Source organism: Bos taurus, chromosome 26, assembly GCF_002263795.3.
Source record: "Bos taurus isolate L1 Dominette 01449 registration number 42190680 breed Hereford chromosome 26, ARS-UCD2.0, whole genome shotgun sequence".
Lineage (NCBI taxonomy): Eukaryota > Metazoa > Chordata > Mammalia > Artiodactyla > Bovidae > Bos > Bos taurus.
Window position 1 is genome coordinate 15,344,441 of NC_037353.1, and position 27,713 is coordinate 15,372,153.

Consider the following 27,713-nt stretch of genomic DNA (forward strand, 5'->3'; position numbering starts at 1 on the left):
GGTTATGGAGTCAGAAGCAACCAAAAAGACCACACAAGACAGAAAATATACTTAAAATGTGGTTTGACCAAGTATAAGCAAGACCAATCACTGCCATTTGTAAAAATTGTTTACCAAATGTGCCCAATGAACTTGCAAGATAAACTTTGGATTTCTGCCTTCAAATCTCCAGGATGAACATGTAAATAGGTTCCCTACTTGGAACTTAGAAAAAGTGGGAAAAGCTTTTTACTCTTAAATCTAGCCTATAGTTTTGGTAAAAGAGAGAGAACTGGTCTTTAAGCACCAAGGGACTTGGAAGGCACTTACTGTGGGCTCCAGACTCTACTTATCTTTCTAGGTTTGATTGCAGTGTCCCATCCTTTGAGAAGTTTTCCCCCAAATCACCACTCCTTATTCTAGTTCTCATGGGATTTTCCTTAGCCTTCTAGAATGGTAGGATAACTTATTTATTAGGAAGCCAGGCTTTGCTGCCTGATTATATGGCTCTAAATTCCCTCCTTTGTCTATTAATATTATTAGCTGGGTGACCTTGGCCAGGTAACTTCCCTCCACAGCTGTCAGATGGAGAAACCTGTATCATAGGAGGTTTTTGTGAAGATTACATGAGACAATGCATATAAAAATGACAGTGCCTGGCACATAACAAATAACCAATGTTAGCTATGATTATTAGCACTTTGCAGAGTCTGGCTTCAATTAGAGCCAGACATTCAACCAGAGCCAATTAGAACCAATACATTCAATTGGTTGCATGTATGTCTGCCTTCCTCGCTAGACTGTGAGCAAACTCTTTACATCCCACATCTGGCATAGCGACTTACAAATGGAAGATACAATATTTGTTAAATGGGTTTGAAGGTATGCGAGGAAAAGGAAAGGGAGTGTGCTGGAAACAAGTTTAACATACTTTCTGATTTTATCCAGTGCAGGGGTTAATAGTCAGCTGCCTGTTGCTCTGGCTAAGCCATGAGAAAATCACCATGGGAAAAGAATAAAAGCAAAATATAGCAATACAGCATAACCCAAATAAAAGTATTGGGTTGATCAGCTGGGGTTGTCATCCCCTACTAAGCTAAGAAGAAACAGCGTGGACCTTGGAACGCCCGATCAGCGCAAATTCAGAACACTGCTTGGGCACACACTAAGATGTTTTCCCAAGGCATATGTGGGTCTATGACCTCCAGCTAGGTGATAGCCCTTGTACGAGAAAATAACAAAGATAGTTTAAAGTAATCTTTAAATGTGACCAGGGACACAGGAGGCTGACTTCATCATAACACAACAGATAGTTTCTGCTTGCCAAGACACTAAATAAAAGTGATGTGGCTCCGAGGAGCAGGGCTCTTGACCCAAGGTATTGATTCCCCTGGTCCCATCTTTAAAACTTTAATTCTGTCTCTTGTTTCTTTTTCCCAAACATTGACCACCTTCGATCCCTACCTGCTGTGCTGGCTGCAGCAAGTGGAGCCCACTGTGGGGCTCTGAAAGTGAAGGATTGCCGTGAGCCAGACTAAAGCTGAACAGTCCTGAAGTGCACGGTCCTGAAGAAGAGTGGGGTGAGGCCTCTGAAAACCCCCCTTTGTGGTAAATAACACTCTCAGGCATTAAAAGCGTGGTTAAATATACGAAATTCAGAAAGCTCAGAACAATACCGGCTGTATTGTTATGGGGCCGGGACGCGGGGGATGAGGGGATGGGAAGAAGGGGGAATGACAAAAAATAAATAAATAAATAAATAAGAGAGGGCCGGCTATTGGAACTTTTACAAACCATTGAGAAACATTGCTCGTGGTTCCCTTCTCCCAGTACTTTAGATTTAGGAACATGGGAGAAGGTAGGTAGTAAATTAGAGAAACTTCTTTGTGAGGGAGTACCCTTGTCTATATCTATCTGGTCAATTTTGGACACTGATAAAATCTATTTTAGAACCTCTTCAGAGCCCAGAAAGCTCAGAAGGGAGTGAGGACGAAGGTGAAACCCGGTCAAAGGGAGAACCTGATGCAAAGCCTGAGGGTATAGAACAAAAAACTCAGGAGACTCTTAAAGCTACCTTCTGCACCTTTGTTTGGGGAGGACGAATTTCCTTTACCTCCTCTTCCTCCTGCTCCTGTCTTAACAGCTGGAGTGACTCAAGTTTTTCCTTCCTTGTCGTGGACAGCAGTTCTGTCACCCCTCCAGAAAGGTATTTGTCAGACTAGCCAGGAGGGTGACTTGGAGGCTATGACTATGACATTTCCAAGGACAATACGTGAACCAGTATCCTAATAATCCTAATGGGGTATATGAGGCTGTACACAAACAGATTCCCTTCAAAATACTAAAGAAACTTAAGCAAGCTGTTCAAAATTATGGAGTAAATTCTCCTTTTACCTTAGAAATAGTGCAGGGACTAGCTGAGGGTTCCCATTTGATTATGGTGGCTCATGATCAAGCCAGACAGATCCCCATCTATTTGGATCAATTGATAGGCAGTGGAAATTGGGGGAGAACTCAAAATCAAGTGCTTATGAAAGATCAGCTATAGAACAGGTGAGGCGATACTGCATAAGAGCCTGGGAGGAAATAGAGGCTAAAGGACAGGTTTTCTTTAAGAGAAGACCTCACCTGCCCAGACAGACAGTCTCTGCTGGGACAACTTCTTATCAGTCTGTCGACCCCTGTCATCAGAGCCAATTTGAACATTCACTGGTTTCATTTTTAACTATGAAACTATGACTACAAAAACAGAGATGACATTTTTTACACTGAATGGCCATGATATTCTTTAGACTCCAGAGAAAACTGGTTAAAACGAGTCTTTTTAAAATACAAAACCGGTTCTTTTTGCACGTGCAATTAAGAAAAAGCTGGCTTGTTAAAATACTTTTTTGGAGCTCCATTTCTGTCTGAGAAACAAAAACAGGCCAGGGAAAAAACCTAAAGTTAACTCTTATCGTGTCTTTGGGATACACAGCCCACTCTATCTGGGACTCCAGCCATGAACAAATCGGTAGAACTCAAACCAAGAAAAAAGAAGGGGCAAAGAGACATTTTAAATATCAAGCAGAAAACTATGAGATCCCTGTCTATATGTCTGTCTAAATTTATGTGTGTCTCAGTGTATGTCTTTGTCATTGGACAAAATTGCTAAAGTCTAATTGGTCAATGAGCTCTATTTAATTGGCCTAAAGAGAAGTACACAAGCTGGAATCAAGATTGCCAGGAGAAATATCAATAACCTCAGACATGCAGATGACACCACACTTATGGAAGAAAGTGAAGAGGAACTAAAAAGCCTCTTGATGAAAGTGAAAGTGGAGAGTGAAAAAGTTGGCTTAAAGCTCAACATTCAGAAAATGAAGATCATGGCATCTGGTCCCATCACTTCATGGGAAATAGATGGGGAAACACTGGAAACAGTGTCAGACTTTATTTTTCTGGGCTCCAAAATCACTGCAGATGGTGACTGCAGCCATGAAATTAAAAGACGCTTACTCCTTGGAAGGAAAGTTATGACCAACCTAGATAGCATATTGAAAAGCAGAGACATTACTTTGCCAACAAAGGCCCATCTAGTCAAGGCTATGGTTTTTCCAGTGGTCATGTATGGATGTGAGAGTTGGACTGTGAAGAAGGCTGAGCGCCGAAGAATTGATGCTTTTGAAGTGTGGTGTTGGAGAAGACTCTTGAGAGTCTCTTGGACTGCAAGGAGATCCAACCAGTCCATTATGAAGGAGATCAGCCCTGGGATTTCTTTGGAAGGAATGATGCTAAAGCTGAAACTCCAGGACTTTGGCCACCTCATGCGAAGAGTTGACTCATTGGAAAAGACTCTGATGCTGGGAGGGATTGGGGGTAGGAGGAGAAGGGGACGACAGAGGATGAGATGGCTGGATGGCATCACCGAATCGATGGACGTGAGTTTGAGTGAACTCTGGGAGTTGGTGATGGACAGGGAGGCTTGGCGTGCTGCAATTCATGGGGTCGCAAAGAGTTGGACACGACTGAGCGACTGAACTGAATTGAACTGAAAGAGAAGTAAGTGCTTATGAACCAAACAATTCTAAATTCAAAAAAATTAAAATGAATTTCAGGCTTGTGTGAACTGGTAAATATTCATTATTGAGTTGATCAGATCAGATCAGTCATGTCTGACTCTTTGTGACCCCACGAATTGCAGCACGCCAAGCCTCCCTGTCCATCACCAACTCCCGGAGTTCACTCAGACTCACGTCCATCGAGTCGGTGATGCCATCCAGCCATCTCATCCTCTGTCGTCCCCTTCTCCTCCTGCCCCCAATCCCTCCCAGCATCAGTCTTTTCCAATAAGTCAACTCTTCGCATGAGGTGGCCAAAATACTGGAGTTTCAGCTTTAACATCATTCCTTCCAAAGAAAGACTACAATTTTCATGACTTTTTGTCTGACATATTACTAGCTTCTAATCTTTGTTTTCAGATATTTAAAAAAAAACTCTTCTCCTCAAGTCACTGATAGTTCAAAATAATTTAGTGATTTGTACCTGTGGGTAAAATTAAAATATTTTTCTTTTCTCTCTGTCTCATCCCTCCAGAAATTGGAGGTTTGGGTTCTGAACAGCCTCATCAAGGTACAAAAAAGACTGTCTCCAGACATACACAAAAATCTCAGAGTATACTGGGGAGCCCAAACTCATATAAATGAGGATATTAACAACAGGTTGGTGGATTTAGAAAATGCAGTGCTACTCTTAAGAGAAGAAGCACAAAATCCTAAATTACAAATACATTTAAAGTGTGACTGGAACATTACTACTTTTTGTGTGACCCCCTAGGACTATAACCAATCTAAACACTCCTGGGAAAAGGTTAGACAGCACTTGCAGGGCCATACAGCTGACAACCTTACTCTAGATATTAAAAAGCTACAAGCAAAAATCATTGGCATGCAGCATGTTTCTCTTAGCCCATTACCAGGTACAGATAGACTTCAAGGAATAGCAGAGGGCCTTAACTCATTGAATCCTCTCAAGTGGATCAAGGACATCGGAGGTGACCTCACTAAAACACTAGCTATGTTTTGCTGTTTCACTATAATCTTCTGTTTCGTCCTCAGATGCACACGAAAAACCGTCCGAGAACTAACGAAGAAAGAAGTTGCAAGATCAACATATCTTCTGCTATAAAAACAAAAAGGGGGATATGCAAGGGTTAACAGTCAGCTGCCGGTTGCTCTGGCTAAGCCATGAGAAAATCACCATGGGAAAAGAATAAAAGCAAAATATAGCAATACAGCATAACCCAAATAAAAGTACATCAGGTTGATCTGTTGGGGTTGTCATGCCCTGATAAGCTAAGGAAAAACATAGTGTGGACCTTGGAACGCCGGATCAGCGCAAATTCTGAACACTGCTTTTGCACACACTAAGATGTTTTCCCAAGGCATATGTGGGTCTATGACCTCCAGCTAGGTGATAGCCCTTGTACGAGAAAATAACAAAGATAGTTTAAAGTAATCTTTAAACGTGACCAGGGACACAGGAGGCTGACTTCATCATAACACAACAGATACTTTTTGCTTGCCAAGACACTAAATAAAAGTGATGTGGCTCCGAGGAGCAGGGCTCTTGACCCAAGGTATTGAGTTCCCTGGTCCCATCTTTAAAACTTTAATTCTGTCTCTTGTTTCTTTTCCCAAACTGTGCATTGATCACTTTTGATCCCTACCTGCTTTGCTGGCCGCAGCAATCCAGGACCAGCCTCTGTGGTGCTTGTTTTTCTTCCATTTCCAGAGCACATTGTCTCAGACTATGAGGTTGGTTGTTGTGAAATGAGGCTGGCAGGACACTATTTCTGCAACCAGATGTTCTGTTCAGCAATATGAGGTTGTGCTATGAGGCATCTGAAATCTCCAGCTTGGTCCTGGGCTGGAAGGGGAGTAGGGGGCTGAAGTTCAGCCAGAGCTGGACTGGCTAAACTGGGCACCCTAGCTAGCATAGGATCACATCAGCTCTGAGGATCTTCTCAGTGTATTCACTTAGAGGGATGCCTTTACATACTGCACAAAAGAGCTGTTTGTACCAGCAGGACTCCCCTGCAAACTCAGAGGTCCCCTTGGAAACCAGACTACTGACACTTGGATGAACATCAACTAAAATAATGTTAGTTTGCTTACTAAATATTTATTGAGCACCCATTATGTGCTAAACACTGTGCCTGACACTGCAGAGCCAAAAGTGAATAAAGAAATTACAGTTGGGGAAGTTGGGAAGTGATGCAAAAAGCAGGAATGTGGACAGGTATGACAAGTGCCACCTTAGATGTGAGTGCAAGGGTAGTAGAAACATCCAACAGAAGGCTAATGTAAGGCTCAAAGGGTTGGAGGAGGCTTGGACAAGGGAGTCACCACCAAGATGAGGCTCGAAGGAGTGATCACAACAGCTAACATTTATTGAGCACATACTGTATGCGTCCATCCAGCCCTGTTCAGAGAGCCCTGCATGAAAACCCTCATTTAGTTCTTACAACACCCTATGAGGTAGATAACATTATTCTCTCCGTTTTAGAGATGAGGAAACAGGCTCACAGTAAATAGTGGAGCTGGATTCAAATCAGAGCAGCTTGGTTCCAGACTAAAGGGGGAGGAAAGAGCCAAATCAGCCTTCAAGGCAGGGGCAAGGGCTGTGCAACAGCATAGAGAGAGGAAAGACGCTCCCCAAGTCCTTTGAGGAACTCAGTGTCTGGGGGTGGGAACAAGAGTTCTGAGATGACACAGCTCCATCTGCAGGTTAGAAGGGAAACCAGAGGCAGGGGACAGTCTGCTGTGGACTGTCAAAAATTAACTGTGTTATTCCTGTCATCTAACCCCTCCTGGCTTCAGTCTCTCCCTTTTGTAAAAGACAGTAATACCAATACATGGGCTCTACCATAGAGAATGGCTATGGGCATCAAATGGGGGAAATGCATGTAAACTTGATAGCAAAATGCAAATTCCTTCCCAGACTTGAGATTTCATCAGTATCATTTCCCCATCAGCTTCAAAGATTTGCAAACCCTAATCAACAGCGTCAGGGCAGTAGCAAGAGACTTTGAAGTAGAGCAACAGGATGGGGAAATAGACCCTCATCCTGTGTCCATCACTTGCATCCAAATTCACCACTTACTGTGTGATGCCAAGGCAAGCTACTCTCTCACCATCTCACTCCATCATCTGGGCAATGGGGATGATGATAGCATTCACCTCATAAGTCACTGGGAGGAATAAATAACACTTGTAATATGCTTAGGACAGCTCCCAGCACAGAGGAAAGACAAAACGTTAACGGCTATCATTTTTAACATTATTAAGAACTCTATTGACTACTCACCCCATTCCTCCACGTTCTATGTGATAAAAACACGTGCAGATATTAGAAACCAGAGCTGATGAAGGTTTGCAATCCAACACAAGTGCACTGCTCTGGACATTCTTCCTGGCTCCCACAGGCTGGCAAGCAGCTGGCTCTCCATGCTCTCTGTCCTGGAAGAAAATGCCCCAAAGCAGTAAAACACAGAGATCAAACACCATTTGCACAAACCAGGCTGCTCTCGTCATTTTTAGACAATCTAAACATCTACTTGTATATCTATTCCTCATTAGATGGTGAAATTCTCAAAGGTGTCCTGGTGTCTAGCCTGGTGCCGGCACCTAGTATACAGTTGATATATGCATGTGAATTCATCTGAATTTGAGCTTTAAAGCTCAGTATATAGAGAATATAACATTTTTTGAAACTTCAGTCTAATAATATCTCCAGGATTTTGCAATTGAAATATATTAAATGGGCAAAAGATACTATAGTTCTAAATGTGGCAGTGTTCCCTTGTAATAGTCAGTACTGATAATTATACATCATATAATGTTATACAAAGAACAAAATGAGCCAATAAAACTACATACGCTAACAAGGATGAATTTCACAAACATGATACTGAATGAGAAGCCACACAAAAACAAATGCATACTGTATAATTCCCATCATATGACATTTCAGTTCAGTTCAGTCGCTCAGTTGTGTCCGACTCTTTGCGACCCCATGAATCGCAGCATGCCAGGCCTCCCTGTCCATCACCAACTCCTGGAGTTCACTCAGACTCAAGTTCATCGAGTCAGTGATGCCATTCAGCCATCTCATCCTCTGTCGTCCCCTTCTCCTCCTGCCCCCAATCCCTCCCAGCATCAGAGTCTTTTCCAATGAGTCAACTCTTCGCATCAGGTGGCCAAAGTACTGGAGTTTCAGCTTCAGTGTCATGCCCTCCAAAGAAATCCCAGGGCTCATCTCCTTTAGAATGGACTGGCTGGATCTCCTTGCAGTCCAAGGGACTCTCAAGAGTCTTCTCCAACACCACAGTTCAAAAGCATCAATTCTTTGGTGCTCAGCTTTCTTCACAGTCCAACTCTCACATCCATACATGACCACTGGAAAAACCATAGCCTTGACTAGCCATGGACCTTTGTTGGCAAAGTAATGTCTCTGCTTTTCAATATGCTGTCTAGGTTGGTCATAACTTTCCTTCCAAAGAGTAAGCGTCTTTTAATTTCATGGCTGCAGTCACCATCTGCAGTGATCTTGGAGCCCTAAAAAATAAAGTCTGACACTGTTTCCACTGTTTCCCCATCTATTTCCCATGAAGTGATGGGACCGGATGCCATGATCTTCGTTTTCTGAATGTTGAGCTTTAAGCCAACTTTTTCACTCTCCTCTTTCACTTTCATCAAGAGATTTAGTTCCTCTTCACTTTCTGCCATAAGGGTGGTGTCATCTGCATATCTGAGGTTATTGATATTTCTCCCAGCAATCTTGATTCCAGCTTGTGCTTCTTCCAGTCCAGCGTTTCTCATGATGTACTCTGCATATAAGTTAAATAAGCAGAGTAACAATATACAGCCTTGACGAACTCCTTTTCCTATTTGGAACCAGTCTGTTGTTCCATGTCCAAGTGAAGTTTAAAAACAAGCAAAACTAATGCATAGCTTTAAAAGTCTGGGTTTTGATTATCTTTGGAAGAGGTGTACTGATGGGGAGGAGGCACAAGAGAAACTTTTGAAGAACTGGTTACATTTCTTTCTTTTTAAAAATAAATGTGCTTTTTAATTTTGTCAAGTACATTTTTCTTTTTCCTTTTATTATTTATTTATTTTGGCTGTGCCTCATGGCATATGGGATCTTAGTTCCCTGACCAGAAATAAAATCCATACCCTCTGAAGTGGAAGCACAGAGTCTTAGCCATTAAACCATGAGAGAAGTCTCACATTTCTTGACCTGAGTATTATCTTCATGGGCACATTAAATTTGTGATCATTCTTTGAGCTATACACTTATGATTTGTGCATTTTTTCCTGTATGATAGTTATACTTCAATAAAATATGACTTTACAAGAATAATTATGGCACATGATAACTAATCACATTAAAAAAATCATCTCCGCAAGTAAGAACAGGGCATTCAAAAAGTAGCTATGCTAATCAACCAATAAGAAAGGACAGTGAAAGGAAAAACATGATGGATTTCAGAAGGTGTATAGACTTGGTTGGTATATTGGCTGAAGATTCAAGGGGTTGTTAACTACATATCTGCATGGGAATAAAATCCAAAGAGGTCTTGCAGTTTGGTAAGACTATCTCAATTTCTAAGCTTTCAGTATAACTATCACCAACTGGACCTCCATTTTATTAGCTCAAAACTCTGAGGATATAGGACTTCAACTTCAGCTTGTAATGCACTAACTGATACTACCCCCTGCCTAAATAAAATACTGATAAATACAGACTAATATTTAAAACATCTACTTTTAGATACTGAACAACAAGCTCCTCAAGACTGTAATCTCTGAAGGAGGGAAACAAATGAGGTAAATCCTGCAAATGCCCCAGCTTTAAAGGCATTTAGATCCTGGCATAGAGGAGGAGAATCCAAAACAGAAACAGACAGATGTAGAAAACAAACTTAAGGTTACCAAAGGGGAAAGGGGAGTGGGAGGAGATACATTATAAGATTAACCGATACAAAACGCTACACACAAAAGAGATAAGTAACAAGGATTTACTAAGGGCACTATATTCAATAACTTATAATGGAAAATAATCTGAATACACACACACACACACATACGTATATATATAACTGGATCACTTTGCTGTACACCTAAATCTAACACAATATTATAAATCAGTTCAGTTCAGTTCAGCTGCTCAGTCATGTCCGACTCTTTGCGACCCCATGAAGCGCAGCACTCCAGGCCTCCCTGTCCATCACCAACTCCCAGAGTTTACCCAAACTCATGTCCATTGAGTTGGTAATGCCATCTAACCATCTCATCCTCTGTCATCCCCGTCTCCTCCTGCCTTCAATCTTTCCCAACATCAGGGTCTTTTCAAATGAGTCAGTTCTTCACATCAGGTGGCCAAAATATTGGAATTTCAGCTTCAACATCAGTCCTTCCAATGAATATCCAGGACTGATTTCCTTTAGAATGGACTGGTTGGATCTCCTTGCAGTCCAAGGGACTCCCAAGAGTCTTCTCTAACTCCACGGTTCAAAAGCATCAATTCTTTGGTGCTCAGCTTTCTTTATAGCCCAATTCTCACATCCATACATGACTACTGGAAAAACCATAGTCTATACTTCAATTTAAACAATCAATAGAGAATCAGTGATTTGTGAAACAAAATGAAGCAGTCTAACATTTGTATAAATGTATTAGGGAGGTAGTGTAGTGGTAGGGAGGAGGGACTGAGAAAATATTTGAAAAAATAGTGGTTGCTAATTTTTCTAGATTTGACAGAACTATCAACCTAAAGATCCAAGAAGCTCAATGATCCTCAAGCAGGATAAACACAGAGAAAACTATAAATTACACAAATGAATACTGATGAAAATCAATAATAAAAAGTTGACAGGGAAAACAAGGGCACAGAGATAAGAAAATCACTGATGTCTCATCAAAGAAAATACAAGCCAAAAGAAAATAGAATAAGACCTTTAAAGGGTGAAAAGGAAAAAAAGCAGCCAACATATAATTATATATTTAACAAAAATATCCCTCAAAAGACATGTTTCAGACAAAGAATAAGAGACTTAGTTGCCAGCAGATATGTTGCTCACTTTTTAAAAATTGAAGTATAGTTGATTTACAATATCATATTAATTTCAGGTGTACAATAGAGTGATTCAAAATATTATAGATTATATCCATTTAAGGTTATTATAAAATATTGGTTATATTTCTGTGCTATAAATATATATTCTGTGCTGTAGCTTACTTATTTTACACATAGTAGTTTATATTGGAGAAAGGAATGGCAACCCACTCCAGTATTCCGCCTGGAGAATTCCATGGACAGAGGAGACCAGCAGGCTACAGTCCATGGGGTCAGAAAGAGTCGGACACCACTGAGCGACTAACACTACACTATGCTAGCAGTTTGTATCTCTTAATCATCTACCTCTGTCTTGCCCCTCCCCTTTCCCTCTCCCCACTGGTTACCACTAGTTCTTTATATCTGTGAGTCTGTTCCTGTTTTGTTATATTCATTCATTTGCTTTATTTTTAAAATTCCACATATAAGTGATATCATACAGTATTTATGCTTCTCTGCTTGACTTATTTTACTAAGCAACAGAGAATGAGATCGTTGGATGGCATCATCGACTCAGTGGTCATGGTTTGAACAAACTCCTGGGGGTAAGTGAAGGACAGGAAAGCCTGGCATGCTGTATTCCATGGGGTCGCAAAGAGTCAGACACAACTGAGTGACTGATCAACAAGATTCATAAAGTCTGATTCAATCAATCCACTATTATGTCAATCATTTCCAATACCCTTCATGTCCATCTATGTTGTTGCAAATGGCAAAATTTCATTTTTTTAAAGGCTGAGTGTCATACCTGTCTTTCTATATATATGGAGGGGTATATATAGATAGATAGATAGATAGGATTACTATATATATATCAGAATACAATGAACACTGGGGTGTATATGTATATATATCTTCAACTTAGTATTTTCATTTTCTTTTGATAGATACCCAGGAATGGAATTGTTAGATTGTACAGTAGCTCTGTTTTTAGTTTTTTGGGGAACTTCCATACTGTTTTCCATAGTGGAGGCACCAATTGACATTCCTACCAACAGTGTACAAGGGTTCCTTTTTCTAAACATATTGCAAACATTTGTTATTCGTGTTCTTTTTGATGACAGCCATTCCGACAGGTGTGAGGTGATACTCCATTGTGGTTCTGATTTACATTTTTCATGATTAGCTATGCTGCACATCTTTTCATGTGCCTGTTGGCCATCTCTATATCTTCTTTGGAGAAATGCCTATTCAGATGTTCACTCCATTTTTTAAATTGGGTTGCATTTTTTTGTTTTTGTTTTTTTCTTTTTTTTGAGTTGTAGGAGTTGGTTTTGTATTTTGGATATTAACCTCTTCCTGGTCACATCATTTGCAAATATTTTCTCCCATTCAGTAGGGTGTTTTTATTTCATGTTTTGATGATGGTTTCCTTTGCTGTGCAAAAGATTTAAGTTTAACTAGGTTCCATATTTTTGCTTTCATTTATTTTGCCTTAGGAGACAGATCCAAAAATATAGTGCTATTATTTATGTCAAAGAGGGTGGGCTTATCATATTTGATCTCTATTATGCTGAAGTATGTTTCCTGTATACCCACTTCATTGATTCAACATCATATATGGATGTCGAATTTTGTCAAAAGATTTTTTTTGTGTATTTATTAACATGATCATATGATTTTTATTTTTCAATTTGTTAACAGGGTAGATATTGACCTATCCTGGCATACTGACCTATTCAGGAATCTTTGGGATAAATTCCACTTGATTATGGTGAATAATCCTTTCAATGTATTTTTGAATTCCATTTGCTAATATTTTGTTGAGGATTTTTGCATCTATGTTCATCAGTAACACTGACTTGTAGTTTTCTTTTTTGGTTATATATTTGTCTGGTTTGGTGTCATGTTTTGGTTTTTAGTTTTATTGACATTTTTTATTACTTTTTAATCTCTATTTCATTTATTTCTGCTCTGGTCTTTATGAATTATTTCCTTCTACTAACTGAATTTTGTTTGTTTTCTTTTTCTAGTTCCTTTAGGTATAAAGTTAGGTTGTTTAAGAATTTTCTTTTTCCTGAGGTAGGCTTGTATTACTACAAACTTCCCTCTTAAAACATCCCACAGATTTTGGATTGTTATGTTTTCATTTTCTCCAAGTATTTTAAAATTTCATCTGTAATTTCTTCAGTGATCCATTAGTTATTTAGTAGTATATTGTTTAGCTTCCACATATTTGTGGTTTTTGCAATTTTATTCTTGCTACCATCAGCACCAGTGTCCAAGTGGTAGAATGGGTTCTCAAGAATTGCTGACACCAGTGTCTGTGTCCCCAGGGGGAGCTCCAGCTGCCTCCTGCCTCTCTGGGAGACTCTCCAAGATCAACCGGTGGGTCTCACCCAGCTCCTTTCAAATTACTACTTCTGTCTAAGATATTGGAGCATGTGAGATTTTGTGTGCCCCCTTTAAGAGTGGAGTCTACTTCCCACAGCACTCTGAGTCTCCCAAAAGTGAGCCTAGCTGGTCTTCAAAGCCAAACCTTCTAAGGGCTTTTCCTCCCAGTATAAGACCCCTGGACTGAGGAACCTAGTATGGGGTTCAGACCCCTTGATCCTTGAGGAGACCCTAAGTAGCTGTAATTATCCTCCCCTTTGTGGGTGACCACCAGAAGGACCCCATGCCTGAAGGGCGGCGGCCAACAGGAGTTACCCCACGTCCGAGGTCAGGGGCAGCGGCCGAGAGTGCCAGGCTGGGACGGCACAGGAACGGCCGAGAAAAGCTACCTGGCGTCTGAGGTCAGGGGGGGGTGGCCAAGAGGAGCTACCCTGCGTCCAAGGTCAGGGGCGGCGACTAGAGGAGTTACCCCGCATCAGAGGTCAGGGGCGGCGGCCGGGAGAGGCTACCGCATGCCCGAGGTCAGGGGCCGCAGCTCGGAGGACCAACCCCACGCCTGAGGCCGGGGCGGCGGCCGGGAGGACCAACCCCACGTCCAAGGAGCCGTGGCTGTGCGGGCGCAGGAGGGCCTAGAGGAGCTATCCCACGTTGAAGGTCAGGAAGGGCGGCAGTGAGGAGATACCCCTTATCCAAGGTAAGGGGCAGTGGCTGCGCTTTGCTGGAGCAGCCGTGAAGAGATACCCCACGTCCAAGGTAAGAGAAACCCAAGTAAGATGGTAGGTGTTGCAAGAGGGCATCAGAGGGCAGACACACTGAAACCATACTCACAGAAAACTAGTCAATCTAATTACATTAGGACCACAGCCTTGTCTAACTCAATGAAACTAAGCCATGCCCATGGGGCAACCCAAGATGGGCAGGTCATGGTGGAGAGGTCTGACAGAATGTGGTCCACTGGAGAAGGGAATGGCAAACCACTTCAGTATTCTTACCTTGAGAACCTCATGAACAGTATGAAAAGGCAAAATGATAGGATACTGAAAGAGAAACTCCTCAGGTCAGTAGGTGCCCAATATGCTACTGGAGATCAGTGGAGAAATAACTCCAGAAAGAATGAAGGGATGGAGCCAAAGCAAAAAGAATACCCAGCTGTGGATGTGACTGGTGATAGAAGCAAGGTCCGATGCTGTAAAGAGCAATATTGCATCAGATTAGATCAGATCAGATCAGTCGCTCAGTCATGTCCAACTCTTTGCGACCCCATGAATCGCTGCACGCCAGGACTCCCTGTCCATCACCAACTCCCGGAATTCACTCAGACTCACATCCATCAAGTCAGTGATGCCATCCAGCCATCTCATCCTCTGTCGTCCCCTTCTCCTCCTGCCCCCAATCCCTCCCAGCATCAGAGTCTTTTCCAATGAGTCAACTCTTCACATGAGGTGGCCAAAGTACTGGAGTTTCAGCTTTAGCATCATTCCTTCCAAGGAAATCCCAGGGCTGATCTCCTTCACAATGGACTGGTTGGATCCCCTTGCAGTCCAAGGGACTCTCAAGAGTCTTCTCCAACACCGCAGTTCAAAAGCATCAATTCTTTGGCACTCAGCCTTCTTCACAGCCCAACTCTCACATCCATACATGACCACAGGAAAAACCAAAGTCTTGACTAGATGAACCTTTGTTGGCAAAGTAATGTCTCTGCTTTTGAATATGCTATCTAGGTTGGTCATAACTTTCCTTCCAAGGAGTAAGCATCTTTTAATTTCATGGCTGCAGTCACCATCTGCAGTGATTTTGGAAACCAGAAAAATAAAGTCTGACACTGTTTCCACTGTTTCCCCATCTATTTCCCATGAAGTGATGAGACCAGATGCCGTGATCTTCGTTTTCTGAATGTTGAGCTTTAAGCCAACTTTTTCACTCTCTACTTTCACTTTCATCAAGAGGCTTTTGAGTTCCTCTTCACTTTCTGCCATAAGGGTGGTGTCATCTGCATATCTGAGGTTATTGATATTTCTCCCGGCGATCTTGATTCCAGCTCGTGTTTCTTCCAGCCCAGCGTTTCTCATGATGTACTCTGCATAGAAGTTAAATGAGCAGGGTGACAATATACAGCCTTAACGAACTCCTTGTCCTATTTGGACAAGTCTGTTGTTCCATGTCCAGTTCTAACTGTTGCTTCCTGACCTGCATACAAATTTCTTAAGAGGCAGATCAGCTGGTCTGGTATTCCCATCTCTTTCAGAATTTTCCAGTTTCTTGTGATCCACACAGTCAAAGGCTTTGGCATAGTCAATAAAGCAGAAATAGACGCTTTTCTGGAACTCTCTTGCTTTTTCCATGATCAAGCAGATGTTGGCAATTTGATCTCTGGTTCCTCTGCCTTTTCTAAAACCAGCTTGAACATCAGGAAGTTCACGGTTCACATATTGCTGAAGCCTGGCTTGGAGAATTTTGAGCATTACTTGACTAGCATGTGAGATGAGTGCAATTGTGTGGTAGTTTGAGCATTCTTTGGCATTGGCTTTCTTTGGGATTGGAATGAAAACTGAACTTTTCCAGTCCTGTGGCCACTGCTGAGTCTTCCAAATTTGCTGGCATATTGAGTGCAGCACTTTCACAGCATCATCTTTCAGGATTTGGAATAGCTGCATAGGAACCTGGAATATCAGGTCCATGAATCAAGGCAAATTGGAAGTGGTCAAACAAGACATGGCAAGAGTGAACATTGACATTCTAGAAATCAGCGAACTAAAATGGACTAGAATGGGTGAATGTAACTCAGATGACCATTATATCTACTACTGCGGGCAGGAATCCCTCAGAAGAAATGGAGTAGCCATCATGGTCAACAAAAGAGTCCGAAATGCAGTACTTGGATGCAATCTCAAAAATGACAGAATGATCTCTGTTTGTTTCCAAGGCAAACCATTCAATATCACAGTAATCCAAGTCTATGCCCCAACCAGTAACGCTGAAGAAGCTGAAGTTGAACGGTTCTATGAAGACCTACAAGACCTTTTAGAACTAACACCCCCAAAAGATGTCCTTTTCATTATAGGGGACTGGAATGCAAAAGTAGGAAGTCAAGAAACACCTGGAGTAACAGGCAAATTTGGCCTTGGAATACGGAATGAAGCAGGGCAAAGACTAATAGAGTTTTGCCAAGAAAATGCACTGGTCATAGCAAACACCCTCTTCCAACAACACAAGAGAAGACTCTACACATGGACATTACCAGATGGTCAACACCGAAATCAGATTGATTATATTCTTTTCAGCCAAAGATGGAGAAGCTCTATACAGTCAGCAAAAGCAAGACCAGGAGCTGACTGTGGCTCAGATCATGAACTCCTTATTGCCAAATTCAGACTTAAATTGAAGAAAGTAGGGAAAACCACCAGACCATTCAGGTATGACCTAATACCATTCAGGTATGATTATACAGTGGAAGTGAGAAATAGATTTAAGGGCCTAGATCTGATAGATAGAGAGCCTGATGAACTATGGAATAAGGTTCGTGACATTGTACAGGAGACAGGGATCAAGACCATCCCCAAGAAAAAGAAATGCAAAAAAGCAAAATGGCTGTCTGGGGAGGCTTTACAAATAGCTGCGAAAAGAAGAGAAGTGAAAAGCAAAGGAGAAAAGGCAAGATATAAACATCTGAATGCAGAGTTCCAAAGAATAGGAAGAAGAGATAAGAAAGCCTTCTTCAGTGATCAATGCAAAGAAATATAGGAAAACAACAGAATGGGAAAGACTAGAGATATCTTCAAGAAAATTAGAGATACCAAGGGAACACTTCATGCAAAGATGGGCTCAATAAAGGACAGAAATGGTATGGACCTAACAGAAGCAGAAGATATTAAGAAGAGATGGCAAGAATACACAGAAGAACTGTACAAAAAAGATCTTCACGACCCAGATAATCATGATGGTGTGATCACTGACCTAGAGCTGGACATCCTGGAATGTGAAGTCAATTGGGCCTTAGAAAGCATCACTACAAACAAAGCTAGTGGAGGTGATGGAATTCCAGTTGAGCTATTTCAAATCCTGAGAGACGATGCTGTGAAAGTGCTGCACTCAATATGCCAGCAAATTTGGAAAACTCAGCAGTGGCCACAGGACTGGAAAAGGTCAGTTTTCATTCCAATCCCAAAGAAAGCCAATGCCAAAGAATGCTCAAACTACCACACAATTGCACTCATCTCACATGCTAGTCAAGTAATGCTCAAAATTCTCCAAGCCAGGCTTCAGCAATATGTGAACCGTGAACTTCCTGATGTTCAAGCTGGTTTTAGAAAAGGCAGAGGAACCAGAGATCAAATTGCCAACATCCGCTGGATCATGGAAAAAGCAAGAGAGTTCCAGAAAAACATCTATTTCTGCTTTATTGACTATGCCAAAGCCTTTGACTGTGTGGATCACAAGAAACTGTGGAAAATTCTGAAAGAGATAGAAATACCAGACCACCTGACCTGCCTCTTGAGGAACCTATATGCAGGTCAGGAAGCAACAGTTAGAACTGGACATGGAACAACAGACTGGTTCCAAATAGGAAAAGGAGTAGGTCAAGGCTGTATACTGTCACCCTGCTTATTTAACTTCTATGCAGAGTACATCATGAGAAACGCTGGGCTGGAAGAAACACAAGCTGGAATCAAGATTGCTGGGAGAAATATCAATAACCTCGATATGCAGATGGACACCACCCTTATGGCAGAAAGTGAAGAGGAACTCAAAAGCCTCTTGATGAAAGTGAAAGTGGAGAGTGAAAAAGTTGGCTTAAAGCTCAACGTTCAGAAAACGAAGATCATGGCATCTGATCCCATCACTTCATGGGAAATAGATGGGGAAACAGTGGAAACAGTGTCAGATTTTATTTTTTTGGACTCCAAGATCATTGCAGATGGTGACTGCAGCCATGAAATTAAAAGATGCTTACTCCTTGGAAGGAAAGTTATGACCAACCTAGATAACATATTCAAAAGCAGAGACATTACTTTGCCAACAAAGGTTCGTCTAGTCAAGACTTTGGTTTTTCCTGTGGTCATGTATGGATGTGAGAGTTGGGCTGTGAAGAAGGCTGAGTGCCAAAGAATTTATGCTTTTGAACTGCGGTGTTGGAGAAGACTCTTGAGAGTCCCTTGGACTGCAAGGAGATCCAACCAGTCCATTGTGAAGGAGATCAGCCCTGGGATTTCCTTGGAAGGAATGATGCTAAAGCTGAAACTCCAGTACTTTGGCCACCTCATGCGAAGAGTTGACTCATTGGAAAAGACTCTGATGCTGGGAGGGATTGGGGGCAGGAGGAGAAGGGGACGACAGAGGATGAGATGGCTGGATGGCATCACTGACTCGATGGATGTGAGTCTGAGTGAATTCCGGGAATTGGTGATGGACAGGGAGGCCTGGCGTGCTGCAATTCATGGGGTTGCAAAGAGTTGGACACGACTAAGCGACTGAACTGAACTGAACCTGGGGTATGGGTCTTATGACTATATGATGACTTTGCCCCTCCTATCAGTTTATTGTGGTTCCTTCCTTATACTTTTGTTGTCATTCAGTTGTTCAGTCCCTAAGTCACGTCCAATTCTTTGCAACCCCATGGACTGCAGCATGCGAGGCTTCCCTGTTCTTCACTATCTCCCAGAGTTTGTTCAAACTCATGTCCATTGAGTTGGTCGTGCCATCCAACCATTTCATCCTCTTTCTCCCCCTTCTTCTCTTGCCCTCAATCTTTCCCAGCATCAGGGTCTTTTCCAATGGGTCAGCTCTTCACATCAGGTGGCCAAAGTATTGGAGCTTCAGGTTCAGTATCAGTTCTTCCAATGAATATTCAGGGTTGATTTTCTTTAGGATTGACTGGTTTGATCTCCTTGCTGTCCAAGTGACTCTCAAGAGTCTTCTCCAACACCACAGTTCAAAAGCATGAATTCTTCAGCATTCCGCCTTCTTTTATGGGCCAACTCTCACATCCATACATGACTACTGGGAAAACCATAGCTTTGACTAGATGGACCTCTGTGGACAAAATGATATCTCTGCTTTTTAATATGCTGTTTAGGTTTGTCATAGCTTTTTTCCCCAAGGAGCAAGCGTCTTTTAATTTCATGGCTGCAGTCACCATCTGCAGTGATTTTGGAGCCCAAGAAAAGAAAATCTGTCTCTATTTCCACTTTTCCCCCATCTATTTGCCATGAAGTGCTGTGATCAGATGCCATGATCTTCTTTTTTTGAATGTTGAGTTTTAAGTCAGCTTTTTTACTCTCCCCTTTCACCTTCAACAAGAGGCTCTTTAGTTCCTCTTTGTTTTCTGCCATTAAAGTGGTATCATCTCCCTATCTGAGGTTGTTGATATTTCTCCCAGCAATCTTGATTACAGCTTGTGAGTCATTCAGCCCAGCATTTCACATGATACTCTGCATATAAGTTAAATAAGCAAGGTGACAACACCTTGATGTACTCTTTTTCCAATTTTAAACAAGTCAGTTGTTTCATGTCTAGTTCAGTTGCTTCTTGTCCTGCATACAGGTTTCTGAGGAGACAGGTAAGGTGGTCTGGTATTCCTATCTCTTTAAGAATTTTCCACAGTTTATTGTGATCCACGCAGTCAAAGGCTTTAGCGAAGTCAATGAAGCAGAAGCATATATTTTTTGAAACTCCCTTCCATGATCCAACAGATGTTGGCAATTTGATCTCTGGTTCCTCTGCCTTTTCCAAACCCAGTTTTTTACATCTGAAAGTTCTTGGTTCACGTACTGCTGAAGCCTAGCTTGAAGGATTTTGAGCATAATCTTGCTAGCATGTGAAATGAGTGCAACTGTATGGTAATTTGAACATTCTTTAGCATTGCCTTTCTTTGAGATTGGACTGAAAACTGACTGGCCTTTTCCAGTCCTGTGGCCACTTCAGAGTTTTCCAAATTTGCTGACATATTGAGTGCAGCAATTTAACAGCATCATCTTTTAGGATTTGCAATAGCTCAGCTGGAATTCCATCTCCTCCACTTGCTTTGTTTGTAGTAATGCTACCTAAGTCCCAGTTGACTTCACACTCCAGGATGTCCAGCTCTAGGTAAGAGACCACACCATTTGGGTTTTCCAGGTCATTAAGACCTTTTTTGTACAGTTCTGTGTATTCTTGCCACCTCTTCTTAATCTCTTCTGCATCTGTTGGGTCTTTGTGGTTTCTGTTCTTTTTCATGCCCATCTTTGCATGAAAAATTTCCCTTGGTATCTTTAATTTTCTTGAAGAGATCTTTAGTCTTTCCCATTCTATTGCTTTCCTCTATTTCTTTTCACTGTTCACTTAAGAAGGATTTCTTATCTCTCCTTGCTATTCACTGGAACTCTGCATTCATGTGGGTATATCTTTCTCTGTATCTTTAGTTGTAGAAAATCTTTTTCTATTAGATTCCAGTCTTTCTCATCAACAGTTGCTTGTAAGTGGTTGTAATTTTGGTGTGCCCACAAGAGGAGGTGAGTTCTGAATATTTCTACTCCATTATCTTATTCCCAGAATCTTCTCCAGAAGAAATGTTTTTTTAAAAGTTCCTCAGGCTAAAGGAAAATGATACCATAAAGAAACTAAGATCTTCACAAAGGCAAGAAGGGTGTCAGAAATGGTAAATATTTGAGTATATATAAAAGAGCTTTTCCTCCTTTTATTATCTTTAAAAGATAATTGACTGTCACCCACAAAATAATAATAAATGTATCCCAATATGAAGAATGGAGAAGGCAATGGCACCCCACTCCAGTACTCTTGCCTGGAAAATCCCATGGATGGCGGAGCCTGGTAGGCTGCAGTCCATGGGGTCGCTAAGAGTCAGACACGACTGAGCGACTTCACTTTCACTTTATATGAAGAAACTTATGACCATCTATTTTTCCCTCCCCAACTCTTTTAAATATCTGTCATAGATTTTATTTCTACATTATAAATGTGGATATTCATGAACATGTGCATGCACACACATACACTTATGCATACATAACTTGCAGAATAAAGGAACAAGGTGAATACACCTTGGCAGAACTAGACTAGCCTTAAAGCATTTGTTTTTCTAGGTCAGTAATGGTTAAGTGGACTTGAGTGTTAGAGAGTCAAGGCTGAGTCTAACTCCACCAGTCATAACTATAGAACTCTGAGCAAGAAACGTAACTAGCCAAAACCTAAGTTTACTTATCTGTGAAAGGTGGGTATTGCCTCTTGAGTAGCGTGGGTCTGGATTAACTAAATTACCATATATAAATTGTTAGCATATTGCCTGCCTGGCAAGAGCAAAGACTTGACAAAGGGCAGCCATTATTATCCTAAAGTCAAACATATCCCCACCGTGCCAGATGCCAACTTGGTCGGAGAGCAGTTGATCGAAAAGATATGATGGAACAAGGGAAAGTAGGAGGTGGTAAAATACACTGAAATTTTTCATCTTCCAAAGCAGAATAAAGGAAATCATCTAAAGTTAATAAATCAGTAACAGAGAACTGAGAATGTGTAAGAGTATAATGGTGATCACTAGAAGAATTAGAAACAGAGACTGTTTACGGTGATTGCCTTTGAGAAGTGCAATTGAGGGAAGAGAGAGAAGTTTTTGTCCTTCATAATGTATCCTTTTATACTGTTAAAAATTTTAACCTGTATTAAATACTGCATAAAACTTCAAAACCTAGTTTTATAATTTAGAATGTACATATGGAGCAAGGAGAAAGGTTAAACAAATATACCAGGATTTGTGTAAAAATGGAACTTCTTGATTTCCTATTTTTGCACCACTGAAGGGGAAACTAATGATGCTTCAGAAAACCAGTACTGGCCTCTGTTACATTGTAGTTGCCAAGAATTGTGTGTGTGTGCGTGCGTGTGTGTGTGGGGTGTGTGTGTGCGTGGGTGTGTGTGTGTGTCCATACAACTGTTTGTAAAGTAAATAATGTTTTATGATTAAACCCTTTGCCTAATTCTTCCTCCTGTGAGGACTTGTACTATTAAAAATTAAAATGCTTAGAAGCAAAGAAAAGCAATTTTTATATTATTAACTAAAGCCAGCCTATTTTCTCTTCTATAGATAACCTCATTATCACACTCCAGCATCCACACCTCTGATTTCTTCCTAACTTACTTCTGTTGTCCAAAGCTGGGGTCTTGGCTAGGACCCTCAGGAAAGGAGTAGCTGGTGTTCATAGGCAATATGTAAAGATACCCACAAATAACACAGATCTGATTTTAGTCCCTTCCTGAATCCTCTGCTTGTCTGGGCACTCTACTATTTTCCCTCCATTCTCTTGCTCATCTGATATATTCCTCTTGGCCCATTAAATCTCATTATTGGGAAAGTTAAGATGCTGCAGAGACACCATAAGCTAGAGAGACAAGACACACAGCATCATCATAGTATAGAATGTAGTCATGGAATGCTGCCATAGTAAGAGCCTTAAGGTCCAAGCCAGGATATACAGTGAAAGAAACCTCTCTAATGAGGTTTTCTTGGAAGCTAGCAATCCTGGTAATTCAGTCTTCTGGATGAGTAATCATCTGGACCATGGGCTTCAGCTTCTGATGGCACTGGGTTCTAATCATACCTCTGTCCTCCCCACCAGTGTGACTCCGGCAAGTTGTTTAACATCTCTAAGTCTCAGTTTTCTCATCTGGAAAATGAGGGTAATAATACACACATCTTTTTAAAAAAGAACTTGCTCTCTGGTGTTCTACATGTTATTAACTCAAGTCATTCTCACAGCAGTTGGGTACTATTATTATCCCTTTCTATAGACGTGTAAAATGAGGCTCAGAGGGAGGCTAAGTAACTTGTCTGAAGTCACACAGCTGTTAAGTAAGGCAGACAGGAGAGTATCCAGGCAGTCTGCCTCCAGAGCCCTGCTTTCAGCTATTATGCTAAACTGTCTGATAAAGTTCACCTGAGGATTAAATGAAACAATGCATTTAATAGCACTTGGCATATTTTGAGCATTTAATAAAGAGCAATTATTATAATGAGAGCTGGATGGAATCCAAGTCCCAAATTATAACAAACTTGGGGGTAAGGTGGATTATACTGTACTTTTATCATATGAAGCCAAGTCTAAAGTTCAGACATCCTTATTCTCAGATCATCTGCAAACAGAAAGCAAGCTCCCACAGGAGCAAATAGGTTTCCTGGGGCACCAGAAATCATTTCTATAGGAGCTGTCTGTTGCTGAGTGGGAACAGAGGAGAGTATTAAAGCAAGGGCTTGACCGAGAAGGAGCGGAGTCCAGGTGGAGCAGGAGGCATGCCAGCCCTGCCCCTGGTGCATTATGGATGGCTGCGGTGGGGGCCTTTAGGATGGGAACCATAAATAGTGGGATCTCTCAAGTAATCAAAGGTTTCCACAATTCTCTGGTAGGAGTAAATCACAGACAACGAGGGAATTTGATAGCTATTAAAACCAGGGTTCTGCAGTTGGCAGGTAACTTTGCAGTCTGAAGAGGTCTGTTTTCTGAGACTGACTGCAATACAGTTCAAGTCAGAGCAAAAGAAGACACCTGGAACTCCATCATGAGTGAAGCCTTAACAGGAGCCATCCTGAGAGCAAGAAAGGGGTCAGAATCCATGCTGGGTAAGCCTCAATGGGTGGCATTCTCCTGGCTCTCATCAAAGGAACTGGTATCTTGTTGATAAGATTTGCCTCTGCCCAGTTTCCCAAGGATTCTCCTTTTGCTGAAAACCCCTTCTAGTTGCCATCAGCCCATTTATCATCCTCACCTTTTGGAGACTACTGACAATACCAGTAGGACTTCTCTCTCAGGATTTCTTCAACAGAATGAGCTGTAGGTCTAGGAAGGATTTCAGAAGATCAAGTTCAGTCTGTTTTTAAAACTGTAGGTGGGACAACTATGGCCAAATAGGCTATGAAGAAACATTCAGAATCTTTTTCTGTTTAAAGAAACATGGCGGGGAGGGGGGTGCATTCTTAAAAGATAATACATTTATTTATTCACACTTGGATTGCATTTGTGATAAAATAAATGTCTAAAATCTTTAAAATGAAACACAGTAAGTACTTAGAAGATGAAGGGCTACACAGCAAACAGTCTTGAAGCATGACTTTCCTCGGGGACTTCTCTGCCTGGTTTTGTTTTCTTAGTCAAACAACAAAAAACGCCTGGAGACTGCTCTTTCTTTAAAAAAATAAATAAATAAAGCAAGGAGTTGCTGGAGAAAGTTCCAGCTGTGGTAAGGCCCGCAGGGCTCTGCTCTGCCCAACAATGACTGCTTGGCGACCCAGTCCTGTGACTTCTGAGCTGAGGAAATAGAGATGAAGAGAACCCAATGGATGCATTCAGACTCACACAACCACACAGAACACTGTTCTAACCCCCAGGTGAGTGTGTCAAACTGGGAAGGCGCAGGAAGCTACACAAAACTCACATGGTTGGGAACGGTTTTGCATGATGCTAGCTCATGTTAGCATCCTTTTTTTTCCCTCCATCATCCCCTACCACATCTCTACGAGGAATGCAGCCTTATCTCTCTTGTTCCCCACTCTACCCCTGCTAGGAATTGTGAATGGTCAGGCATATGCACTCAAACAGCATCAGCTGAATGAGTTACATGCCAGAATGATACTAAGATCAACATAAATATATTAGGGAATAGAATGGAAAACTGACAAATTTTGAAGTTGGGATGCTGAACTTCAAAGAAACTAAACTTCCCATTTCTGATGAGGGCTTTAAACTCTGTGTCCAGAAATTAGAGATCAAAGCTCACACTTCTTAGCTGTGAGGGACACTTAGATGGAAAAGTTTCAGAAGCCTGGAACATGCAATACCATGATGCTGCTCTTCCTCCTGTTATTTCTTTCTTTAAAAAATATTTATTTATTTATTATTTTTGGCCATGCTGGGTCTTCACTGCTGCACGCTGGCTTTCTCTAGCTGTGGCTACTCTCTAGCTGCCATGCACAGACTTACTGTGGCGGCTTCTTGTTGCAGAGCACAGGCTTAGTTGCCTGGTAGCATGTGGGATCTGCCCAGACCAGGGATGGAACTGATGTCCCCTGCACTGGCAGGAGGATAACCACTGGACCACCAGGGAAGTCCTATTATTTCCTTTTTTAAATGCATTATTACCTCTGTATAACTATGAGCCAGAACTTAAGAGAGGGGATGGCCATGTTGGGGAAAATATCTTGCATCCCTCAGTTTGTATGTAGACCTAGATTTGCTTTAACTTTGGATTTACATTGCTGTTTTTTTTTTTTTAGCTGTCTATTGCACACCCTCAGAAGGGTTTTTCCTGTCATACTGTTAACTCTCTAAAATAGTTGTAAATATACGTAATATAAAATTTATCATTTTAACCATTTTTAAGTATACAGTTCAGTGGCATTAAGTGAATTCACATTGCTGTACAACAAACACCATGATCCATCACAGGACTCTTTCATCATCCCAAACTGACACTCTTTACCCATTAAATCATAACTCCCCATTCCCTCCTCCCCTCAGTTCCTGGCAACTACCATTCTATTTTATGTTTCAATAAATTTGACTATTCTAGGCCCCGAATATAAGTGGAATCATACAGTAGTTTTCCTTTTAGGTTTGACTTATTTCAATTAGCATAATGTTTTCAAGGTTCATCCATGTAGCATGGAAAGAATTCCCTTCCTTTTTTAAGCCTGAATAATATTCCATTTTATGTATAGACCACGTTTTCTTTATCCATTCATCCACTGATGTTCTGTGGGTTGTTTCCCTCTTCGGCTATTATGAATAATACTGTTATGAACATTGGTGTACAAACATCTATTCAATACCTTGCTTTCAATTTTTCTGAGTATATACAAATCAGTTCCAATATACCAGGCTGGTGTGCATCAGCTAGACATACCAGGAAAAAGCTCCTGACTTACACATGTCTCACTTAAGAACATCCCTGACATGTAAAACATGGTGGAATTCAGGAGTTGATCTTCTGCAGTTCCTGGAGGTCTCTGTTTGCCACCACTGGGATCATGAGGATTGTGGACTCTAACTTGTTATTAATAATGGGACAGCTAGAACTCACCTCTCACTTTCATCTTCCTTCTTTTTCTTGACACCAGAGCTATATGTGTGCCACGGTCACTGTGGCTAGCTGGCATCATGTCAAGAGTTCCTGTTTTCACTAGAGGATTGAATTTCTTCAGAAGCAGAGGAGTTTCAGTTGGAACACTGCATGACTCTGCAAAAGGAAGCAATGGTCTTCCACATCTGTTCAACTAATCCTGTCCATTCCATCTTTTAGCTAACTCAAAATCAATCCTTCCTCCTTGCCTCCTCTGCCTTGAGGTCAAAAATTTCACCGAGACCACTGCAATGGGCTAAGTTAGTTTCTGCTACAGTCAGGATTTCTGCCCCACCCTTCATATTATATGGGAAATCCATCTTTGCCCAGCTTAATATTAGTGTCACAGAGCCTTGAAATAACAATGTTCAAAAAAGAACTTAACCACTCCAAGCCTCTGCTGAGTGGGACTGCAACAGAGCCATGTCTTCTTACTTCTAGTCTGATCTATACTTTTCTTACCAGTAGCTTTTTAAGTTTGCATGGCCCTTGTTTATTCAACAAATAAGAATGACTGTACTGATATCATACATGTATCAAGGGCAGCAACAGAAGGAAAGCAAGTTAAATGAATACACTCCAAGATCAAAATCATTCCAGTACCCTTTTGTTATCTTAGTCAACGCTGGTGTGGCACATATTTTCTTTTTTTCTCTTCTCAGTTTTTTTTTTTAAATGCATAGGCTTCTCATTGCAGTGGCTTCTCTTGCTGCAGATCCCAGGCTGTAGGGCTTGTGGGCTTCAGTAGTTGTGGCTCCTGGGCTCTAGAGCACGGGTTCAGTAGTTGTGGTACATGGGTTTAGTTGCCCCATGGCATTGAGATTTTCCTGGACCAGGGATCGAATCCACTGCATTGGCAGGTGAACTCTTAACCACTGTACCACCAGGGAAGTCCTTTCTCTTCTCCCTTTTTGAGGATGGTGATCAAACTGAAGTAGTTAAGGTACTTCTTGCTCAACTCTTCCAGTTCTCTCTTCCTTCCGCTTCTTAACCACCATCTTCACCATTTTCAGAGGAAGACTAAATGGGTTCCTGGATCCAATGCCGCAGTGGTTCACAGTTCTCTAGACACCAGCTTGGTGTCCTACAATTTAGCTCAATTCTAAGTTGACTCCGTGGTAAAGAATCCACCTGCCAAT

General features: G+C 41.4%; 1 long non-coding RNA gene and 1 pseudogene across 1 annotated transcript; both read left to right on the forward strand.

Annotated features, from left to right (window-relative positions):
• The first annotated feature begins 669 nt into the window (after positions 1 to 669).
• LOC112444500 (uncharacterized) lies at positions 670 to 5,251 on the forward strand. Its single transcript, XR_003032819.2, has 2 exons — positions 670 to 1,587; positions 5,076 to 5,251. It is a non-coding gene; the product is annotated as an uncharacterized lncRNA (long non-coding RNA).
• Positions 5,252 to 13,372: 8,121 nt separating this feature from the next.
• LOC100138984 (mitochondrial import inner membrane translocase subunit Tim17-A-like) lies at positions 13,373 to 24,254 on the forward strand (annotated as a pseudogene).
• Positions 24,255 to 27,713: the final 3,459 nt, after the last annotated feature.